At 36.9% G+C, this 19,305-nt stretch overlaps 1 protein-coding gene and 1 pseudogene across 38 annotated transcripts in view; one reads left to right on the forward strand and one right to left on the reverse strand.

Moving 5' to 3' along the window:
- PEAK1 (pseudopodium enriched atypical kinase 1) overlaps window positions 1-19,305 on the forward strand; it is a 308,653-nt gene that overhangs the window by 221,918 nt on the left and 67,430 nt on the right. The gene's annotated exons all lie outside the window — the stretch shown is intronic.
- LOC103790417 (uncharacterized) lies at window positions 1,333-16,361 on the reverse strand (annotated as a pseudogene).

Here is a 19,305-nt window from a genome sequence, read left to right on the forward strand (position 1 = left end):
ATGATGATAGCTACTGCCCCTCAAGATTTTTGTATTGAATTAAAGATGTGTCATACATAGTAGTATTGGAAGCACAGTAAATAGTAGCTATAAAGATAAAAGCAACAGATTTAAGTTGATTGGCAGATACATCACACAGTTTGCTTAATGTTGGATTTTCTCACCAACTCCGTTGAAAGTCTTGAGGAAGAGCCATACTCAGAGCCTTGTCCCTTATTTCATAGTAGCACAGATCCATTTTTAGTCCAACCTATTTCCAGGCCTGTACGAGCTTGGAGCTGATCAGGAGCACCATGGAAGTCTTGAAAGAAAAATTGGAAGTCTAACTGGAAATGGAAAACATGGTTCTCTTGTTAGAAACCCTTTGTCAACCAAAGTCCATAGTTTACATTAGGATTTACTCTTTTTGTTGTGTATTCTATGAGTTTTGACCAATATGTAATGACAGCTGTGTAATGTATCCACCATTACGGTATCATACAGAATGGTGTCTCACTGCCCTAAAATTCCCGTCTGCTCTACCGATTTATTCCTCCCTTCCCCCTTATTCCTGGCAACAAGTGATCTTTTTACTGTCTCAGCATTCAGTTGTGCATTTTCCAGAATGTCGTATAGTTGGAATCATAGAGTATTCTGGCCTTTTCAGATTGGTTGTCTTCTTTCGCTTAATGTGCATCTAAGGCTCTTCTATGTCTTTGTCTTTTCTTGGCTTGGTAATTCATTTTTGTCATTAGATAGTATTTGTTGTATGGGTATACCACAGTTTATCCATTCACTTTGCTTGCTTCAAGTTTTAGCAACTATGAATAAAACCAATATAAACATTTTTTTATTTCATAATTGAGTTTTAATTAGTTGGGTTGAGGATCAGTCCACAGACATATCAATTTATAAACAATTCTTAACATACATACCAAATATCTAAGAAGCTATGTGTTGCAATTCTTTTTTAAAGTTTTTCCAGTGACTTTCCAGCTTAAAATTTGGAGGCAAAGTTTCCTTACGTGGCTATGAAGTACTGGCTATCAAGTATCTTCACATGTTCATAAGCTGTTACATACATCCTACCAATTCACAATTTAATAGCATATATACTACATACTTACAATTTTAATCTTTCACAACACATTAACAAAATTATTAGGGAATCAGAACTGCCACAACCAAAGATGTTACAGAGTGCACCCAATTCTGATAAGGAGAGCCATGATCAAGGAATATTCTTCTTTAGGAATCAATTCTAAAAACAACATGGAAATAGAAGTAATTTAAAATGTTTAAGAGATTAAATGTAGGACTGTGGCTCCATATTGCCATTTAGTACACTTTGTATTATAGGATATAAAAACTAACCCCTCATCTATGGAATGTTAAGCTGAAACCCAAGATAATCAAAGCCTCCCATAATTCAGTATCCCACACTATCTTCTGGTTGTACCAAGAACTAACCAGCAAATGATTTAACTTCTTTTTTAAGAAAAGCGTTTGAGCTTAAAATATGGGATGAGATGGGATTCCCTCCTTCTTCAAAATGTGTCTAGAGCTACTAAAAAACTTACAAAATAGTTGGTAAAAATATTCCTCTGGATTGTACAAGAAGAGAAATAGTGACCACTGATAAGACATAATAATATAAGATATTAATCAGACTTGGCTTCTTTCTCTCTGTCTTCATCAAAGGCTGGATAGGCCACAGTTTTAGTTTTTTCATTATCTGCAGGTAAATCTTTTTGTTTCTTGATTAGCCACTTTGGCTTGTTTTCCCTTTGTTCTCCTTTTCCTTTTTTTTTTTTTTCTGGTACGATTATATGTGTGTGTGTGTGTGTGTGTGTGTATATATATATATATATATATTCTTTTTTTTATTGCACTTTAGGTTCTGGGGTACATGTGCAGATCATGTGGGATTATTGCATAGGTACCTACATGGCAATGTGGTTTGCGGCCTCCATTCCCCCCCGCCGTCACCTATATCTGGCATTTCTCCCCATGTTATCCTTCCCTAACCTCCCTACCCGCCACTGACCATCCCTTGTTCCCCCTCCAACAGACCCCAGTGTGTGATGCTCCCCTCCCTGTGTCCACGTGTTCTCATTGTTCAACACCACTTATGAGTGAGAACATGCAATGTTTGATTTTCTGTTCTTGTGTCAGTTTGCTGAGAATGATGGTTTCCAGATTCATCCATGTCCCTACAAAGGACACGAACTCGTTTTTTATGGCTGCGTGGTATTCCATCATGTATATGTGCCACATTTTCTTTATCCAGTCTATCATTGATGAGCATTTGGGTTGGTTCCAGGTCTTTACTATTGTAAACAGTGCTGCAGTGAACATACGTGTGCATGTGTCTTTATAATAGAACAGTTTCTAATCTTTGGATATATGCCCAGTAATGGGATTGCTAGGTCAAATAGAATTTCTATTTCTAGGTCCTTGAGGAAGCGCCACACTGTCTTCCACAATGGTTGAACTAATTTACACTCCCACCAACAGTGTACAAGTGTTCCTATTTCTCCACATCCTCTCCAGCATCTGTTGTCTCCAGATTTTTTAATGACTGCCATTCCCTTTTTTTTTTTTTTTTTAACTTTTTTGTCTGAAGATTTATCCTTTCCTGCTGCCTTTTTTGGCTTTCTTTCTTTTTCGCAGGAGTAGATTTAGCTGACCACCAGGCCAATCTCTTTGGGCTCTTCCTTCATTGCACCTTTGGCTGAGCTGCCCTTCCTCTTGGGCATCTTGGCAATAGGGTATGACCTGTGCCTGCAAGCTGCAGCGCAATGAGAGCCTTGGTGAAACTGGGCTGCCTGGGCCCTGCTGCTCCTCCCACCACCCAAGCTGCTCCTATAAACATTTATGTGCAGGTTTTGTTTGGACATAAGTTTTCAGCTCTTTTGGGTAAATCCCAAGAAGTATGATTGCTGGATTGTATGGTAAGAGTTACGTTTAATTTTTCAAGAAACTGCCATACTGTCTTCTAAAGTGTCTGTACCATTTTGCATTCCCAACAGCAGTGAATTTTTGCATTCCAGACAGCAATGAATAAGAGTTTCTGTTGCTCCACATCCTTGCTATTATTTGGTTTTGTCACTATTGTAGATTTTAGACATTCTGATAGGTGTGTAGTGGTACCTTCCTGTTTTAATTTGCAATTCCCTAATAACATATGATATGGTACATCTTTTTATTTGCTGTCTGTCTGTTTTCTTTATCTGTTTCTTCAGATCTTTTGTACATTTTTTACATTGGTTATTCATTATTGTTGAGAGTTAAGAGTTCTTTTTGTATTTTGGATGACAGTCCCTTTTCAGATACATGTTTTGCAAATATTTTCTATCTCTATGTGGTTTGTGTTCTCATTTTCTTCACAGTATCTTTTGCAGAACAGAATTTTTTTTATTTTAATGAAGTTCAGCTTACCAGTGCTTTCTGTCAAGGATCATGCCTTTGGTGTAAAATCTAAAAAGTCATCACTAAACCCAATATCATCTAGATTTTCTCTTATGTTATCATTTAGGAGTGTTATTGTTTTATGTTTTCTATTGAGGTCTTTGATTCATTGGGAGTTAGTTTCTGTGAAGGATATTGTATCTGTATTGAGACTTTTTTTATTTGGATGTCTAGTTGTTTCAGTACCATTTGTGAAAATGGCTATGCTTTCTCTGCTGAATTGCCTTTGTCAGAGATCAGTTGACTGTATTTGTACGGATCTGTTTCTGGGCTATCTGTTCTGTTTCACTGATCTGTTTGTCTGTTCTTTTGCCAGTATCATACTGTCTTGATTACTATAGCTTTATAGTAAGTCTTGAAGTTGGGTAATGTCAGTCCTCCAATTTGGCTGTTCATCAAAAATGTGTTTCTTCATCCAGGTTGTGCTCTTGATTTTAAAACACAAGAATAAAACTTCATTATTGTATTCTGCTTTGCCTACCTATCAAGCAATAATATAAATGATTTTTAAAATGTTTACAGCTACTGTTTCCCAGATTTTTATCATCTCTGTGTTTTATTCACTCTTGAACAATACTGATTTGAACTCCATGGGTCCACTTATATGCAGATTTACTTGAATAAAAGTTACAATGATGGTGCCTGCTTCTCTTGCCCATCCCCCCCATCTCCTCTTCTGCCTCTTCCACTCTTTAGACAGCAAAACCAACACCTACTCTTCTTCCTTCTCCTCAGCCTACTCAACATTAAGACAATGAGGATGAAGACTCTTATAATGATCCACTTTCAATTAATGCGTAAATACATTTTCTCTTATGATTTTTTTTTATTTTTGAGACAGTGTCTGGCTCTGTCACCCAAGCTGGAGTGCAGTGGTGTGATCTCGGTTCACTGCAACCTCTGCCTCTTGGGTTTAAGCCATCCTTCCACCTCAGCCCACTGAGTATCTGGGACTATAGGTGCATGCCACCACACCTGGCTAATTTTTATATTTTTGGTAGAGAGAGGGTTTTGGCATGTTGCCCAAGCTGCTCTGAGACTCCTGAGCTCAAGCAATCTGCCCACTTCAGCCTCCTAAAGATGATTTTCTTAATAACATTTTCCTTTCTCTAGCTTACTTTATTTTAAAAATACAGTATATAGTATGTACAATGTACAAAGTATGTGTTAATCAACTGTTTATGTTATGGGTAAGGCTTCTGGTCAGCAGTGGGCTATTAGTAATTAAGTTTTAGGGGAGTCAAAAGTTATATGCAGATTTTATTACATGGATGGTCAGCATTCCTAACCCACATTGTTAAAGGATCTGAGAACTAGTCTATTGCTAAATTGCGGAAAGCACAATTGAGCAATATCCCACAAATCCAGGCAGAAAACATGATGCTTTTTGAACTTAGAGGATATAAATAGCTAAATGTGAAACTGCGTGAAAAAGGACACAGCACCCAGTCTTTGACTACAGGCATATTTAACTAGAAGACTGCATTAATATTAAAGCTTAGCTTGATTTGGAACAATACTGGAGTCTAAAATGAATACCAAGTTTGACAAGAAGCAGATGAATCAGATACACAAAGGGAGCCAGTGTGGTCTAAGTATGACATATAACACAGTTAGGGTTGGAGACTCTACCTCTGCTTCTATCTTTAAGATGCAATGCTGAATTAGTCATTTATGCCCCTAGCTAAGTGACAGGCAATATTCCAAGGTGCCTGGCATTCCTTGGAATGTGGCCATGAATATATTAACATAAAAACAGACTCTGAATTAGCTTTTCCCATATGACATACCAAAAATGATGAAAGGGCAATATTTGGAATATGCTAGAACTTCAAGCAGTATTTTCAACACTAGAAACAGCCTTTGACTAATCAAAGGGAAGCAGAAAGGATCATTTGTTTATGAGAAAACTGTGATGTCTGCAAATAGGAAAACAGTGGTATTAAGACACAATGGCTTACCAGTTTGTATAATAAAAACCAAGGGTTGACATATGTCTTAAAGTTGGAAAGGCAGTAAGTGGTAAAACCTCTTTTTAAGGATCTGTTCCCTGAAATCAGTAACAGTAATCTTGAGTTGCTTGAACTCAACCTGATGTATTTAGTGTATCGCATGTAAATCTGGGGAGAAATGCTGAAACATTTGTTAGCATCTGCATAGTTGATAAAGAGCTTATATCACGGTATAAGTATATGAAGAAATTTAATTCTGCTTTCAGGGGTAATGACGTTTTACTTTACCATACTTTACCATAATTTACCTCTGGTGTAAAATATATTATTTTTAAAGTATGATTCTATATGTAGTAACTATCAAAAACTGGTTAGAAGAAAAAGTATAGAAAGAAAGAAGAAATTTAACCATTTCACTACCAAGCAGAATGATATGAATCACATTTCACTGTAATGGAAGATCTTTTAAACATGAAACAATCACCTGCTAACATTAAAGTTTCTATGGAATATACCCTTTATTCAGTTTTATCTCCTCCTCTAATTTTGTTGTCAGTAGTTCTGAAATGAGTAGATTTTTTCGAAATAAACAAAAGCCTTTTAGATAATACGGTTTTCAAATTGAGGGGACTTTTAAATTGTAAAATACGAAGCTACTCTGCTGTATTCACTGTGCAATAAAACTTGCTGTTTTTCATTAGAGTGCTTCTTAAACTCTAATATGTTTATAAAGTACCTGGGCATCTTGTAAAAATGTAGATTCTGATTCAGAAGGTCTGGGGCTACAGACCATACATTGAGTAGCGAATTTTAGAATATACAATTGACTCTTGAACAATGTAGGGTTTGGGATGCCGACCCCCCCCCCCGCCACCCACACACACACACAGTCAGAAATATGCGTACAACTTTTGACTCCCCAGAAACCTGACCACTGATAGCCTACTGTTTAGTATAAGCCTTACCAATAAACAGTTAACACTTATTTTGTATGCTATATGTATGATACACTGTATTTTTACAATAAAGATGGAGAAAAAAATGCTATTAAGAAAATCATAAGGAAGAGAATATATTTATTCATTGAGTGAAAGTGGATCATCATAAAGGTCTTCATCTTCTTTGTCTTCATGTTGAGTAGTCTGAGGAAGAGGAAAAAGAAGAAACAGGGTTGATTTGGCTATCTCAAGGGTGACAGAGACAGATGAGGCGGAGCAGGTGGAAACGGGCAGGAAAGACAGGCACACTTGATGTAACTTTACAAAAATACATTGTAATTTGTCTGAATTTTTTGCTTTTTTGTTTCTCTAAAAAGGTTTCTATACAGTACAAATCTTTCTTCCATTGTTTGCTTTAGCTTAGTGCCTGTATCATAGAGAAGGGTCCATATTGTAAAAGAAGTCAAAAGCAGTCTTGAGTCGTCAGAATCCTTCTGCCAGATTGTTTAATCTCAATCTGTTTCCTGGCACTGCTTCTTCTATATCTTCATTTCATTGTCTGGCACTGGTTTGGAAGCAGTCATCTCCATTGAGTCATCTGTCATAAATTCCTCTGATGTGGTGTATATTAGCTCTTGAATGTCTCCCAAAGCCATATCTCAAAACTTTTTATACACACACACCACACACACCGTTTCTGCTATATCCACAGTCTCTCTCATGATTTTTTTGATAGACTCTGTCATAAATCCTGTGAAGTTATATACAACATGTGGACACTGAGTTTTCCAGAGGAACTTACTGTTTTGGGCTTGATGGCTTTCACAACTTTTTGTGTGACAGTGATGTCATCTTCAACAGTTTAATCCTTCCAGGCTTTCACAGGGTTCTCTCTATCAGAGTTCTCTTTCACAATGTTGGCAGTCCTTTCTACATAGTACTATGTATGGTAAGCCTTAAAAGCCCTATGGCCCCCGGATCTAGAGGCTGAATTAGAGACATTGTGTTTGAAGGCAAGTAGACCTCCCTCTTCATATCTGCACTGTTGAACTCATGGTATTCTGGGTGGCCAGGGACATTGTCTAATATCAAACGAACTTTAAAAGACAGTGTCTTACTGACATGGTACTTTCTGACTTCAGGAACAAAGCATTGATGGAACCAATCCAGAAAAAGAGTTCTCATCCCTACCTTCTTGCTGTACAAACAAAAGAGTGACAGCTGCGGTTTGTCGTTTCTCTTCAAGACTCAGGGATTACTAGCTTTATAGATATGGATAGTCCCAATCATAAATCTGACCACATTTGTGCAAAACAGTTGAGTTAGCCTCTTCCTTCCTCCCTTAAATCCTGGTGCTTCTCTTCCTTACAACCAAATGAAATAAATGTCCTTTGTGGCTTTTTTTTTTTTTCCAGAATAAGACATTTTCATTTGCAATAGAAGCCTGCTCAGACAGATATCCTTTCTTAATGATTTTCTTAATAGCATCTAGGAATTTATATTTGCTGCCTCTTGGTTGGTAGAAGCGGCTTCTCCTGTTATCTTGACATTTTTTAAGTCAAATCTTTTTCTAGAATTGTCAAACCATCCTTTGCTGACATTAAATTCTCTAGCTTTAGCTCCTTCACCTTCCTTTTGCTTTAAGTTGTCATGTAATGACTTCACTTTTTCCTGAATAATATTAGTCTATAGGTAAACCTTACTTATAGCAGTCCTGCACCCACATAAATTGCTGTTTTCAATATGATACAGAAAGGTATTTCTCAAAAGGTGCAAGATTTTCATGCCTGCTAGCATAGCTGCATCAATGGCTTATGAATTTCATTTCCTTTTTTTTAATACTGGTCCTTAGGCTGGATTCATTTATCTTGCAGTGGTGGGCAGTTAGAGCTGCAGGCCTAAATCTACAGTACATACCAAGCAATTCAACTTTTTATAAAGTGTCATGACATTTCTCTGCTTCTTGGGAGCATCTCCAGCATCACTGGTGGCATTTCATATGGGTCTGATGGTGTTATTTAAGGTTTATAGCATTGCACTAAAAATAAACATGATACAATAAATACATAAGAACCTCAAGAGATCACTTTTTACTGCAATACACAATTTACTGGAGAGAGGAACTGTTCATGTGGAGATGATTAGCATCACATGACATTTTAAGCAGATACAACACTTGAGCTCACCTCAGGAGCAACAGGAGGTGGCTACAAAATTACTGCAGTAGTATAGTATGCAGTTATTGATATGCTTATGAAGTTATAATTTAATACTACATGTTAACATTTGTTTACATTTCTCTCATATTTAAGGTTTGATGAATTTTAACTTTTTATAATAGATTTGTATAAACTATGATAGTAAATGATAAAATATGCTATCTACATATATTTTATGTATTCATAAAATACCTAACTTTTTAACAATTTTTTAATATTTCTAGGCTACATGGTTTGTCTGTGAGTTTTTTCAAGTTGTCACAAATCACCATAAAATTTTCCAATATATTTACTGAAAAAATTCATATATAAGTTAAACTGCGCAGTTCAAACCCATGTTGTTGAAGGTTCAACTGTAGTCTGAAAGTTGTCTCAGTCTACTTAAATTATTATAAATCATTGCTTTCCTTACATTTAGTCAGAGTTCTTAGTTCCGTAATATGTTTCCTTTTAAATGTTTGGGCTAGGAACTACACTTGATTTTGATATCTTGTTTTCTTGGGTGTTGTCTTGTCTCAGAACATAAGACTCTTATAAAAACCTACTTCTATGCTAGACGCTGTATCAAAATACTAAGGTGGAAAAAAGGTAAAGGTGGAACCAAAAATTTAAGAATATCAGAAATCTACCGAAAATTACTAGGCCAAAGTAATACAAACTTTCAAAACATTATTTAATCATTGTATAGAAACCTCTTGAGGAATATGCTCTTGCTATTTTGGACTTTCAATTATGTCCAAATTAATTAAATTCTGTTTGAATAATAAGTAAATTCCACCTCTTGTTTTTAGGCAAGAGCCCAAGGAAAGTTATAAAATGGCCTTTGTCGTGAGGGAGGCTTTTCTGGTAACTACAAATTTTGTTATTTCTGTTATTGGCTACCCTTTCCCTAAGCATTCTTTTGGGTGATATTATAATTTTAAGCAATATCCATTGCCATGCATCAGAAACAAGCACAAGTGTCTCAAAATTCTGTCTTCTAAGCTGTTTTAGTCTGGGCATGGTGGCTCGTGCCTGTAATCCCAGCACTATGGGAAACCAAGGTGGGTGGATTGCTTGAGCCCAGGAGTTCGAGACCAGCCTGGGCAATGTGACAAAACCTTGTCTCTACAAAAAAAAATTAGCTAAATGTGGTGGCACACACCTGTAGTCCCAGCTACTCAGGAGACTGAGGTGAGAGGATCACCTGACCCTGGGGAGGTCAAGGCTGCAGTGAGTCGTGACTACCCCACTGTGCTCCAGCCTAGTGACAGAGTGAGACGCTGTCTCTAAATTAATTAATTAATTAAGCTGTTTTAGAAGGTTAAAGTATATTGTCTTTAATTTTTAAAATATACCAAAAAATTACATTTCTGCTTTAACCTCTCAGTTTCTCTAAAAGTAATCATATTTACGCTGTTATTCAGTGATGTTTTCTTCCAAGTTGATTATTTTTCCTACCATTTGCTATTATCTAGGGGAGAACACTAACAGTTGTTAATGCTCGCTGTGCACCAGATAACATGCATGTCTTACAACATCCCTTTTTTCTCCAAAGTCCATGTTTTATGTATGTCTTGCTGTCTCCCTACCTAATCAGCTGCTCAGTTTTCAGTGCTTTTAACAAATCAGAAACCAATGTCTGCCACTAAATTGAGAGAGATTTGGGGAATTTCCTACCATTAGAAGACATTTGAAATTATGGTGATCCAAGATAATATAAAATAGAAGAGTGGTAAGTATAAGGAGCTAAGAAAACTAATGACTTCTAAGATTTCTTTCACATTCAAAAAAGAGTACCTAGTAGGATTTTGAGACCTACCAATAGGTGACTATATACCTTTCTCTCCAATGCTAACAACATTTGAGGAAAATCAGAGCATGGCAACCTGTCACGCAGGATTGCCATTTGCACCATTTTATTCCTTCAGCTAGCAGTGCTCAGGCTTTCACTGACTGACAGACAGATTGAGGAGGAAGGGAGTTGGATCAAGAGCCTCATTTGATCTGTCCCTCACCCTTTGTCCATTTAACAGGTAACCTTGATGAGTTTGTAAGATCTTTTCTTTAGTAGAAACACTGTAAACCCAATATTTAGCTGGCTCTTGCTGACGAAGGTTAAACAGATTATACAGGGATAGCAACGCTCACCACAGCTTCTTAGCATGAAATATCAAGTGATCTAGAGGGAGACACAAGAGTGATGGCATTGCCACTGCAGATACTTGCAAGAGACACTTGTGAATATAGCACAGTAAATCTGCACCTTCCGTGGGCACTCATTTAAAGGGAGGCTTCCTCAGGATGGAGCGTCAGCAACACGTCTAATAGGTGCATTCATTTTAATATCCTCATTCATTGAATAGGGGTGATTAATTAGTACGTGTCACCATCTGGTACTTAGTGAGACTATTCATTTTTAAAATGTTGAAATTGCAGGGAATGGTGCACACCAATTAAAACCCTTTTAACTGAATTGTTTTGGTATAAAGTATACATGTAGGAGGACTTCATTGGAATTCAGCATGCATCTAAGGTTACACACATCAGCCTGAAGTCAATTAGAACAAAGGAAGTCAAGAGAGGGGAAAATGAAAGAAGAGCTGTTCTTTTTCTGAATGTGTCTGCTCAGGTATTATGCTTTCTCTCTGTTTTTCTATTCTTCCTCTCACTTGTCTTGATTGTCCTCCTACATCTTATTTATTTTGGGTTCCTTTCTTTTTCTCTCACCTTCTATTTTTTATCTTTTCCTCATCTCCACCCCAGCTCATCATTTTCCAGTCACTGGTTAAGACAGGAGAGTTGGGTTAATAACTTTAATGATACAGTAAAATTTTAGCTCTCTATGTTCCTTTAAAAGAATGAGTTCTAGTTGGCCAAAGTTTCCGGATAACTGTGGGTTTGAGCTCTTCAAGCTTTAAAATATTTTTAGTTTGAATAATCATTTGGTGCTTATGTGACCTAAATTGTTTTTAAAATGCATACTAAGATTTAGAGTGCTCTTTTTCCCTGTCTTTATTTTTATCATTGTAAAAGAGTAATTATTTTATAATTAAATAAACATAATAAATAAGTTGTATGAAAATCTTTCCAAAATACATTTCACATTTTTAGTTGTTTTCTTCCCTTAAATGCAGAACACTGAACATAATAATTTAACATTTTCTTGATGTCTTGCTATAATTTGGTGTCAACATTAATTACAGTGCTATTCTAAAATACGGTGATGCCCTTAAGGGATGTAGGGCTATTTGCCCACATAAAAAAGGTTTTTCTGTTCTTAAGTTTGGTTCTGTATTTTTCTTTCTCCCCCTTTACTGTCAGGTAGTCTCTTGTCACTTGCCACTTCTGTCTGAATGCTGCTGTCTCCTTCTAAGTTATTTTGGTCTATGAAACCAGATAGCAGAGCATCATTTATTCATTTGTTCAAGAAACATACAGTGCCATACTGAGTAAGATATATCTTCTGCATTTAAGGAGCTAAGATTAGTGGGGATGGGAGGGTGGGTAAGGTATGCAAATGCCATATGTTTGGAATTTGGGAAAGGGAGCAGTTAATTCTAAGAGGAGGATGTGAGACTTCACAGGGGAATTAAAATTTGACTGGGGGATCAAAAGATCTCTAGGATTTTGAACAATTGTTATATGAGTGGACACGGAGGAGATAGTGGCTGCTTTAAAAAATGGTAAATCAGTAGCAGATCACAAAGAGCATTAAATTTCATCCTAAGGAGTTTAAATGTGTTATATAGGCAACTGAGAACGATTAATAGTTTTACGAAGAGTTAAAGTAGTAGGGAGCTGTATTTTAGAGGAATTAGGACACAAAATATGCTATCTCAGTATTTCAGACAAAGAGCAGTGAAAATCCAGGACTCAAGCTGTAGCTAGATGGGTCAAAGGGAGAGAACAGATTAGGAAAGACAAAACCCGGCAATTAATTAGGTATAAAAGAAGGACCAAGAGGAGTCCAGAGTTGCCCTAGTCTGAATGTCTGCCAGTGTTTTTATACCATTAATTGTTATGGTACCTAGAAAAAGGTTGAGCATACTGTGTTTTGGAGGAAAGATGTAATTAGTTCTGTTTGGAAAGGTCTAGTATGCAGCCAAAGTCTGGAGCTTCAGAGGACAGGAGCAAGAGGTACAATTCTGAAACATAGGTTATAAAGTATATGTTTTATGGCATAACTCTGGAAAGTTACTCTACTCTTAAATATTTGGGGATAGACAAGATCACAGAAGAAGTGGCTAGAGAGTGTTTTTATTTTATTTTATTTTGAGATAGAGTCTCACTCTGTCACCCAGGCCTGGAGTGCAATGGTGCAATCTCTTCTCACTGCAACCTCCGTCTCCCAGTTTTAAGCAGTTCTACTGCCTCAGCCTCCCAAGTAGCTGGGATTACAGGCATGCACCGCTATGCCCGGCTAATTGTTTGGATTTTTACAAACAATTTACCATGTTAGCCAGGCTGGTCTCAAACTCCTGACCTCAATTGATCCACTTGCCTCGGCCTCCCAAAGTGCTGGGATTACAGGCGTGAGCCACCGCACCCGCCTGAGAGTCTTTTTAAAAGGGTAATTTCGGAAAGGATGTTTGGGTACCTTTTTTAAAAAAGCAGTGGACACATATCTTCACTCAAATTAACATCAGAGTTTCATTTGGTTCATAGTAAAGTGGATAGGGGATATACAAATAAGGCAGCCTGAGAGAGACAGCTATAATTCATTAAATTATAAGTAGAGCTGCATTTCTGTACAAACAAGATCAATAAAGCTAATTTAAGCTGATCAAATTAAATTTGTGTGTAAAATGAGTCTATAAATGAAACTATAAGAGGTGCTTTCCTACTTTTGTCTAGTTTTCAGCTATACCCTGAATAGGTAATCTTGCCAAATAACTATATCCATAGAGAAGAGGTGTTTCTTATTATATGTGAGAATTATTTTTGTTTGAGGTTATTAAAGGTCTCTGACTCCAACTTCATTTGTCTCATTGTTAAATTTGTTTGAATAATTCAAAGTGGTATTTTAACCCAAACTTGCATTTATATAATGTTTTGAATAGATTGTAAATTTGGGGAAAGACTTTAAAGATACTCATGTTACCAAAAAGCATGTTCATTCTCTGAAATACATCTGTGTGTCTGCGTATACACCTTGATCTGTGTACAGAAAAAAGGCACAGAAGAGTATGTAGTAAAATTTGGGGGTTTCTTCATTCACTTTTAGCATATTTTTATTTTCTGATTACTTGTATAATATAAAGAATTTTTTTCATTTAAAAAAAAGATAAGGACCATGTGGCCTAGAGAATTTAAATAAGCTATATATTTTTACATATCTAATTAGTAATGGCCTTGAGTGTTGTTCATTTGTGCCTCTGAGGTTCTTCTAATTGGTGAGTTATGATAGGAATGGAAATACTCCTAGTGCTCTGGCACCTACAAGGGCCTTCTCTGGTCTAGTATTATATAGTTGAACCAACTACATTACCTTTCACCTAGCCTCCTGTCAATATATTCTTTCCATTTCCACCCGAATTCTTAAAGCACAAGTAGTATCCCATTACTTTATTGCTCAGCAACTCCTTCCTGTTAGAATCTGACAGCATCTCTTGAAACTGATTCAAAACACAAGTCCAAGATGGAATGCTAAAGTTCCCTTGCAAGCCACTTGCTCAGAACTTGGAGTATGTTTTCCCTGTAGAAACAGTAAGTCTTAAATAGGTTTACAAGCCAGATAAAACTTTCAATTAAATCATCCATGATAATTGAAGTCTAACCTAAGCATAGTTAACAGTGTTTCCATAGAAATAACTTCCCAGGTACCCAACTGGTATATCAAGATCGGGTAGGGATATGTGTGGAGGGGATTAGAGGGATCATACCCCTTCCTGGCCTCTGCTGGATGTATTTAATAAAGGATAAAAGAACTAATATTTATTAAGTGCTTACTATGAATCAGCCTTTGAGTTAGGCACTTTATATATTTTATCTTAAGTCATTTTACAAGAGCTTTGTTGACAGTAGCTAGTTATTATACTCCTTTAACAGATGCTTAGCAAATTGGTAATATGAATAAGATCACAAGAGGAATGCTTACCTGACATAAGAGAATACTGTTTTTAAGCACTACTTTTCAAACTTTAGTAATTTATAGACCTCTTTTTAACTGGAAAAAAAAAAACTGCACTCTTAGTGTTGACGTACATTATTATAATTTTACTTAAATACAAAAAACATAAAATTAGGTATAAATTCTTTATGCTTACATTTGTCATTTAGCTATAAAACAAATTTAAAAGTTAAATACAAAAAAACCCTGCAAAATTAATGAAATGCAAATTATCAAAAATTGAATATAATAGATGAGGTTTTGCTGAAATTAAATTGCTGCTTACTATGTGGGTAAGGAGCTGCCAACCACTCTAGTTTCCTTTGCGGCTTTCATTACCATTGCTCTCTTCTTATGCCACATTTCTTTCTAGGGTATTGAAAATTCAGGATTGGTACAATACACAGTGGTTGCGCCATGGCATCATTTTGGACTCTACTTGGTAGAACTGCATTATCTGTATTTTAAGTGAGCCTCTTTCTTTCCTCATTATTCCTCACAGTTAAGGTACCAGCTCAAATTAGAAACACAAAGGTATTTGTAGACCTGGAAATTGTATTGCTGTGCTTAGTTAATATGGCCATTGCAATGATCCTGCCTGTGTTTACATTAGTTTATTTTAGACATAAACTTTGCTTTCAGTTTAATATTTAGCTCTTTTGGAGAACTTACAGACCCTTGAAAATATATCCTGGATTCCAGTGTGAGAAATACTATTTTACTGCATTTTAAGTTATTATGAATTTACAGCCCTTATAAAAATAATTCCAACTTACTTATTAGAACAGGTCCAAATACCTCCACTAGGAAAGACTAGTTTATTATGGTATTTCCTCAAAAGCAGTAAATCTATATTTCTTCAAAGTATTGTGTAATTCAGACTTTTACTAATTTAGAAGTACTTTTTGCCTTCAAAAGTCTAAATTATAAATATTTTACAATATGTATTGTTCACTCTTTCCTATAGCTGGGAAAGGTAAAATTTCGTTTGATTGGAAAAATAATGCCTCTTGCCAAAGATAAAGTAACACAAGACAACAAAGCCTCCAAAAATTAGTGAAGAGTGGTAGCAAATGACATTGCTCGCTCTGATTATGTGGTTATAAACTTTCAAGAGGGATTTTTCTCAGAATGATTAACTGTTTTCTTATTTCTCTTTCCTTCCCAATTTCCTTCCCCACCCCTCTTCTCTTATTTGAATCTTGTTCTGCCCTTATTTAGTCTTTCTTATTCCCTTTCTATCTTCTCACATCTCAATCAGCTGCGATTCCCTTAAAAATTTAGCCTGCAGTCCAGCTTTCTTCACTTGGCAGTTGGCTCTAAGATTGGGGGCAGTGGAGAGAAGGAACCAAGCAAGGTGACTTATAGCAGCGTCTCACCAACTCACTCTCAACCAGCCACTTCAGTATGCCTTCCAAATCAGAGTGGTTCCTGACTTGGAGAGCTGGATGAAAGATCATGCTTAATTTGCCTTGTAAGATTACTTCATCAACACTCTGAAACACAAAAAAACACAACTTTGGGACAGCCTACTAACCAAGTTCATGTCTGTGCGTTTACTTCTGGCATATTCTGCAGTGAGCACCTGGACTGACCATCTTAGAGCTGAGGAGGGGAAGGTGTGAGTGTACATGTCTTCATTCATGGTGGAATTCCATGAATGAACAGCAGTGCTGCTGCTGCTGCTGCTCTGTGGACTCAGAGAGTCCATGTTTATGTTTAAAGCAGCCTTCAGATGCTGTGAAGCTATACCATTTATGCATGCATACATGCATGCTTGCATTTATCCTGGCTCTGCCATTTACTTGCTGTGTGACGTTGAGCAAGTCTCAGTTTCTTCATGAGTAAAGTAGGACAAATAATAGTATGTATATCGCAGAGTTTTGTGAGCATTATGGGTTTTTGTTTGTTTTGTTTTGTTTTTTGAGATACAGTCTCGCTCTGTTGCCTAGACTGGAGTACAGTGGTATGATCTTGGCTCACTGCAACCTCCCCCTCCTGGGTTCAAGCAATTCTCCTGTCTCAGCTTCCCGAGTAGCTAGGACTGTAAGCATATGCCACTACACCTGCATAATTTTTGTATTTGTATTACAGACAGGGTTTCACCGTGTTGGCCAGGCTGGTCTCAGGTGATCTGCCCACCTTGGCCTCCCAAAGTTTTGGGATTACAGGCCTGAGCCACCGTGCCTGACTGAATTGTGAGTTTTTCTGGATAAAGTGCTCCAAACAGTGCCTAATACAAGTAGTAAATGCTAACTAGAATTATTCTTACTCAGCAAGCATTTATTTAGTATCTAATATATTCCAAACAATTCAAGAGATACAGAGATAAGAACGACTTAGCCCTGCCTTCTGGGGACTTATATAATTACAATACGACGTGGTATAATTGAGAGATCAGCAAAGCTTCATCACAGAGGTTAAGATTTCAACTGGATCTTGAAGGGTCAATAGGGCTTCACCAAATGGAACAGCATTAGAGGAAATGCATTCCAAACAGGAAAAAGCTCATGAAAATAAAACAAAACTATAGAAGACTACAGAGTCTTGGCTGTTATTAGATAATATTTTAACCTTTTCTCTGATGTATACCTTCTTAAATAGGGGCCTAAAGTGGGTTCAGGGAACATTTTGGAACTTCTGCTCTTAGAACTAGTTATTACCAAGTTTATACTAATTGGTATAATAATTAGTAATAGTAGTAATAGTAGTTAACGCTGATTCATCAAAGAGTTTGAACTTAAAAATGAGTTGGAACTGAGCAGGGCTGCTTTGCAGGGGTTCATTTGTTGTTACATGATTCTTATCCTGAGATGACTACATGTGACAGGAACAGTGAATTGTTAGAAAAACTGTTGTGGTTAGAACAACTGGAACTGGATGGGCTTCTGAAGAGTTAAGTTTCCAAAATGAAGCAGATTGTACTTTGGTTTTCTTCTTCAGATGGGGGAATCTCATGTTCTTGTGATAGCAAGGAAGAACAATTTATTTTTTTGGTCAGATCTCAAATTAAGAAAGTCCCTTTTACTCATGAAATTTCCATTTGTGTACCAAATTAAAGCTTTGTTTTATCTTCTGCAAAACTTCTTCCTGCAGCTTTGCTTTCACTTCCTCTCCCCACCCTTTTAGTCATCTACTGAAGGGTTTGGCAGCTGGTTGAGGTGTCAGGTCAGCATTTTTCACTGTGGAAGAAGGAAAGGTTGGGAACAGTGACGTGGGTATGCTTGTCACATTTTCCTTTCCTTTTTTTATAGGTGACCCACGTGTTCTATAACAAAAGCCTAGTGAGAACCTTGACTTGTAAACTGTCTCCTAGCATCCTGGAGATGAACTAATATGTGAGATGACATATAGGCAATAGTTTCTCACTGAGAGTGTCCTTAAAAGCCCACGTACAGCAGTGAGGATTCTTGACTATGCCTCCATGGCAGTGTGACAGATTTTATGGAGAGAGATGATGGCCTTCGGGAGTCAAAGAATTGGAGAAGGAGCTTAGCAGTTCATTCTCCATCCTCCTTTATTATTAACACATTCTCCTTGGGTGCCTTTAGGAAATGCAGTATATATGGTGTTTAATCTACCACCTACACACTTTCCTTTTCTTCACTAATGGAAATTGAATCCAGCTTGAGAGCTCCAGCTTTCTGCTGGGCAGTTTATTTCAAGATTGAAATCCTGTGTGGATTTGTTTGTTGTTGGTTTTTGGGTTTTTTTTTTTTTGTATTTTTGTGGGGTGTTTTTGGTATCAAATCTGCTTGAAACTGTTGGACTAGAAGCAAACTAATTACTGTCATTGTATGGCAATAGAGACAGTAAAAAACAGTAATAGGTTCTTAAAAAGCTGTCATGACTTGAAGTGAAATAGGCCACTCTTGAATAGCTTCATCTATAGCCTGCAGGGCTTTGGTCCTGAAAACTGTCAAATATGAAATAGGATTTTAGATCATGGAATCCTGGCTACCTCCTAGGGGCAGCTTCAGCCGTTAAACTCTCCCATAGACTATTTCATCTAGAAGATTTGCTTTGAGATTATAAGGAATGTGGAGGTAAATGAGCTTTTCTTATCCAACATTCCATTTGGGTACTCTGTATCAGACCTGTTCTGGCAAATAAATAGAAGACACCAGGATAGACTGTTTCATTTCCTTGTGTAGTGCCTCAGGAGACACATTTCTTATTTCTCAAGCATAACTTTGGAGACTAGAGGTTCCCGTTTGGGGAGTGTTGGTGTTGAGCAGGGAAAGCTGCTGGTTATTGATTGCCATTGAAATCATTTCACAAAGGCTGTAAAACCCAAGGATTGCTCTTTGGACAGACCTGCATCTGGTACAGCTTCCCCCTCTATGAGACTATTGTCTCAAAAATAGTTTTGACAGTGTCTTTAATTGCACCTCTTTGTCTCCAAACATAATTAGTGTTTAAAATGAAGCCCTCGTAGTTAAGGTTTTGTGGCTTAGACAGCAGCTCCATCTGGTGCTGGCTAAAGGTGTTTGCTTGATTCATCTCTTGGTTTTATAGCAGATGAATACAGATGGACGCAAACTTGTAAACGAATGTCATATGCAAGATGGGTTTCTAGTGCACACAACACTGACATAAGCAAATGGTGTTCCTGGTGAGTCTTATTTGGCTATTCTGTTGATAAGCGATAGGTG

Source organism: Callithrix jacchus, chromosome 8 (genome assembly GCF_049354715.1).
Source record: "Callithrix jacchus isolate 240 chromosome 8, calJac240_pri, whole genome shotgun sequence".
NCBI lineage: Eukaryota > Metazoa > Chordata > Mammalia > Primates > Cebidae > Callithrix > Callithrix jacchus.